The sequence below is a fragment of the Somniosus microcephalus genome, chromosome 28 (genome assembly GCF_052327205.1).
Source record: "Somniosus microcephalus isolate GS21.2 chromosome 28, FLI_Smic_1.0, whole genome shotgun sequence".
NCBI classification, from domain to species: Eukaryota; Metazoa; Chordata; class Chondrichthyes; order Squaliformes; family Somniosidae; genus Somniosus; species Somniosus microcephalus.
Window position 1 is genome coordinate 12,013,205 of NC_141014.1, and position 5,591 is coordinate 12,018,795.

The 5,591-nt window shown below is 45.8% G+C and overlaps 1 non-coding gene across 1 annotated transcript; it reads right to left on the reverse strand.

Annotated features, from left to right (window-relative positions):
• Positions 1–5,427: 5,427 nt before the first annotated feature.
• On the reverse strand, positions 5,428–5,500 carry trnar-ucu (transfer RNA arginine (anticodon UCU)). Its single transcript has one exon. It is a non-coding gene; the product is annotated as a tRNA-Arg (tRNA).
• Between the last annotated feature and the right edge of the window lie 91 nt (positions 5,501–5,591).

A 5,591-nucleotide genomic window follows, 5' to 3' on the forward strand; every position in this document is an offset into this window, starting at 1 on the left:
TGTATACAAAGCAATGAAAATCATGAGACTTAAGGGTCAGTTAGTGACCGCCAAATCATTATTTACAGGGCAAATTATTCTCACCGCAGACAGAAAATCTTTGATTAGGATTTAAAATGCACATCAGCTGCTGTGACTCTGATCTTCTATTCAGTTGCTGCAGTTTGAAGGTAACTTTGGCTAGTTTGCAGCCCATCCCCCATCGCTGCTGTTACCTGCTGAGTCTGTGACTGTCCCACTGGTTTATTTTGCTGCTGTCTGGGTTCCTGGTCAGAAATTCACTCTCCTGGGCCGACGTCCATTTCTGGAACTTATGGTGGCCTCCAACTTCACCAGTGCTTTCTGCCACACAGCATTTCTCCACATTTCCACAGAAATACCTCCAGCGTACCTCTCGGTTACTCCACCCTCCCAAATCCCTTCAGAATGTCTATCAACTTGCGAACACTGCCCTGACCATCTACCAGTTTATTCTGGATGGCTGCATTGACATTCTGGGCCTTGACGGCTATATCATAGTTGTAGTCTATGTGCCTTTAAGAGCCCCAGGTGTGCTGTAATGCCGGTAATGGCCACTCGGGCTATATAAGCCTGTATATTGTGTATACCCGTTAGAACCCCCCCCGCAGGCTTTGCTTTGTAAACAGCTATGAACCAACTCCTGTCTTCAGTGTCTCTATCAACACACAGACACTACAGTGGCGACGAAGTGGAAACGGACTTACCTGCAATTCGGCAGCACCTCAAGAACATCGATTCCTCGGGCGTCCAGAAGACTCAAGAAAGTGAGAGAAGCTGTGGTTTCACCAGCTGGCCAAGCTGGTGGCAGGTACTGCGCTAATCCTTCCTGGGCGTCAGGCTGGGGCTCCAGCGGCTGGCTCTACAGATAAGACAGGCAGCGAAATCGGAGGCAAGCAATAACGGACTGGGAGGGAGCACTCGGGAGACGGCCGGCGCTGCAAGCAGGTCGTCGTTCAGACCTGGAGAGAAAGTCCGGCGGGAACGAGTCTCCAACTGTGAATAAATTTTTAAAAAAGAAAGGAAACCGCGGGAAACAGCGTTGTCATCGGCAGCAGCGGCGGGAAAGCACGGGAAGCGCCATATCTTTTCTGCAGAACAGAAAGAAAAGCGTGGGAAGCGCCATATCTTTTCTAAGATGCCTAAGTCTGGCAATATTGATGCTTTTGATAGCGAAATAGAGGATTGGACCACATATGTGGAAAGAGTAGAGGTATATTGCACTGCAAATGGAATAGAAGATGAAAAAAAAAGCTTCAATACTGCTGAACCTAATGGGCGCAAAGGCATGCGGGCTGTTATGAAATTTAATCACTCCAGCCAAACCAAAGGACAAGAATTTTAAAGAAATTGTTGATACCCTGCAGGAGCACTTAAACCCAACACCGCTGCTGATAGCGGAATGATTCAAATTCTCCAAGAGAAATCAACACAAGAATGAAAGTAACGCTGATTACCTCACCGAATTAAAAAAGCTATCAAAGTACTGCCAATTCGGGGCAGGACTAGCAGATTATCTTCGAGACAAATTCGTCTGCGGTCTCTTAAGTGAAGGAACACAATAAAGGCTGATTTGTGAAAAAGATTTAACACTGGACAAGGCTTTCAGTATGGCTGTATCATACGAAGCAGCAGCAAGAGGAGCTGCAGAGATACAACAAGAGACACAGGACTTCGGCACCCATGAAATGACACAGGGTTTCAAAAGTTGTTATCGCTGCGGCAGATCCACCCATAACCAGAGGGACTGCTGGTTCAAGGACAAAGCATGCAGGCAATGCGGAAAGACTGGACACATTGCACAGGTATGCCGATCTGGACAAAATAAATCCACAGACAGAAAAAAAAAAATCAATAAAGAAAAGTACAGAAAGGTACAAATGATGACGGACAGTAGCTCCGAAGACCAGAAAAGCGATAGCGACTCCAAAAACAAGAGACTAAGCTGTCTCAAATTACATAATGTACTTGCCAAAGATGATTACCAAACCATTTGGGTTACCCTCACGATAGCAGGGTCCCCAGTTAAAATGGAACTAGACACAGGATCAGCTCTAACTGTAATAAATCGACAGGATTACGAGAGGCTATTTCCGCATATACCTTTAAAAGACACATCCATTATCTTAAAAACATATACGGGGCAGAAAGTATACCCCAAAGGAAAAATAAGGGTGCCTGTTGTATACAACGGCAAAGAAATACAAAAGTTGTATTTATACATTCTACAAGATGGTGGTCCACCGTTGTTGGGACGTGAATGGATCAGAAAGATACGTTTAGACTGGCACTCCATTCAGGCACTGACGGTGACCAGTAAGGAAAAAAACGATGATGACATCATGCCTGAACGATTAAAAGACATCTTGGCCAACGCCAAAGAAGTGTTTCAAGAGAAACTAGGAACCTTGAAAGGCATCACCGCCTCAATAAAAGTGGAAGATGCAGCAATTCCCAAGTTTTTTAAGGCAAGACCGGTGCCATACGCAATTCGTCCAGCAGCCGAGGCAGAGCTGGGGAATTTGGAAAAGGCAGGCATATTATCCAAAATAGATTGGAGCAAGTGGGCAACACCCATCGTTCCAGTCATGAAGAAAGCATTGAATAATGATAAATCTGAAGAACAGAGAAAAATTCGCATCTGTGGAGACTTCAAGGTGACTGTAAACCCGGTCCTTCACACAGTACAGTATCCTCTTCTGAGGAGAGAAGATATTTTCACCTCACTATCCGGAGGGAAACGTTTCACCAAAATTGACTTGGCACAGGCATATCTACAGATGGAGGTTGAAGAGGCCTCTAAAAAATATCTCACGATAAATACACACAAAGGTCCATACCAGTACAATCGACTGGTTTTCGGTGTAGCATCCGCTCCAGCTATCTGGCAAAGAGCTATGGAGCAAGTCCTCCAAGGGATTCCGGGTACTCAATGCTACCTAGACGACATCCTTGTAACAGGAGAAAACGACAACGAGCACCTTGCCAATTTGGAGCAGGTGCTCACTAGGCTGAGAGAACGGGGCCTACGAGCAAATCACCCCAAGTGCGAATTTTTCCAAAATCAAATATCATATTGTGGCCACATAATTAATAAGGAAGGGTTGCATAAGTCACCTGAAAAAATTGAAGCGGTCATAAAAGCCCCAGCACCTGAAAATGTTTCACAATTAAGGTCGTTCCTGGGATTAATAAATTACTATCATAACTTTTTACCGAACTTATCAACTCTTCTACACCCTCTTAATGAACTGCTACAAACAGGAGTGACTTGGAAATGGAACGAAGACTGTAAACGTGCCTTCCATAAATGCAAAGGCTTAATCACATCCGAAGAAGTTTTGGCTCATTACAACCCATCACTGCCAATCAGACTGGCGTGCGATGCATCCCCTTACGGCATAGGAGCAGTATTATCGCATAAATTCCCTGATGGCTCAGAACGGCCGAGAGCTTTTGCGTCATGCTCATTAAACTCAGCTGAGCGTAACTATGCCCAAATCGACAGGGAGGCACTCAGCCTGATATGGGGAGTGAAGAAATTCAACCATTACTTACACGGACAAAAATTTACCTTGTTGACTGATCATCAACCCCTCATCTCCATATTCAACCCTAAAAAGGGTGTTCCCATTATGACAGCGCAAAGGCTACAGAGGTGGTCCCTTTATCTAGGGGCACACCAATACAACATAGAATACAAAGGATCAAAACAGCATGGGAATGCTGACGGTTTATCGCGCCTACCGTTGCCAACGGTAGAAGAGGCACCTACAGTAGACCCAGTGGAGATGTTCCACTCTACCATTGTGGAATGTCTACCAGTAACAAATTCTGCCATTGAAAGGGAGACGGGAAATGACCCGACTCTCTCACGGGTCTACGATTTAACAGTGAAGGGATGGCCGGCACATGGCGAACCACTGTTGCCAGCATTCTCGCAAAGAAGAGAACAGCTGTCAGTGTGCCGAGGAACCTTGATGTGTGGATCCAGAGTGGTGATTCCACCCAAACTCCAGGATAAAGTGCTAAAGGAGCTTCACGAGGGGCATCTGGGTGGAGTGAAAATGAAGAACCTAGCCAGGGCGTTTGTATGGTGGCCAGGTATCGATGGAGACATCGAAGAAATGACCAAGAGCTGCCTAGGATGCCAGAAGGTCCAAAACGCTCCACCACAAGCCCCTTTACATCCATGGGAGTGGCCCTCATCTCCCTGGCAAAGGGTACACATCGACTTTGCTGGTCCATTTATGGACTCAATGTTCTTAATCGCGGTTGATGCACACTCCAAGTGGCCAGAGGTAATAAAGATGTCCTCCACCACCACGGAAAAAACCATCACAGTATTAAGGACCATATTTGCCAGGAATGGGCTGCCGGAACAGATCTGTTCTGATAATGGACCGCAATTTGTGTCCGAAGAATTCAGGAAATTCTGAAAAAACAATGGGGTTAAGCACTACACGTCCGCCCCATACCATCCCACCACCAATGGATTGGCTGAAAGGTTTGTCCAGACCTTCAAGAAGGCCATAAAGGCCATGGGTAATGAAGACATAAAACTTCAACACAAGGTGGATAACTTCTTATTCGCATACAGGAATGCAACACATATGGTTACCAACCAAACTCCCGCCATGATGTTCTTCAATAGAAACCTAAGATGCCGGCTGGATTTGGTCAAGCCCAACATCAGAAGGGACGTGGAGAACCGGCAGTTTCAAGGCATGAATGAAAGGCCAACTAGAACCTTCCAGATAGGTCAACAAGTTTTAGCCCGGGACTACCGTACCGAGAAATGGCAGCCTGGAACTATCTGCACACGACTAGGACCACTGATGTACACCGTGGACATTGGAGAAAGCATAATAAGGCGCCATGCTGACCAAATCATAGACTCATCCGAAAAGGGACAACCTACACCACAACTCTATACGTCTAACGATGAAGTAGAGATACCCATATCTACCTCCGATCCGGTGATACTGGAACCCGATGAACCCGACACTGGCATTCAAGCCGAATCAGCCTTGCCAAAAGAACCTACTACACCACCAGAAACGACTACACCACCGAGGCGTTATCCGGACCGAGTCACGAAGCCTCCTGAGAGACTGACTTATATTTGATTAACTGCAGCAATGTGTAGATTATTTTTCTTATAACATGTAATTAATAATTACTTAAAATATGATGTACTGGTTAACTAAAAGGGGAGGAATTGTAGTGTATGTGCCTTTAAGAGCCCCAGGTGTGCTGTAATGCCGGCTCGGGCTATATAAGCCTGTATGTCCGTTGGAACCACCCCCCCGCCAGACTTTGCTTAGTAAACACCGATAAACCAACTCCTATCTTCAGTGTCTCCATCAACACACGGACACTACAATAGTACCAATCTTAAAAATACATCACCCCAGATGGGACTCGAACCCACAATCCCTGACTTAGAAGGCCAGTGCCTTATCCATTAGGCCACTGGGGTTGCACATAAAGCAATGAAAATCATGAGACTTAAGAGTCAGTTTGTGAACGCCAAATTATTATTTACAGGGCAAATTATTCTCACCGCAGAC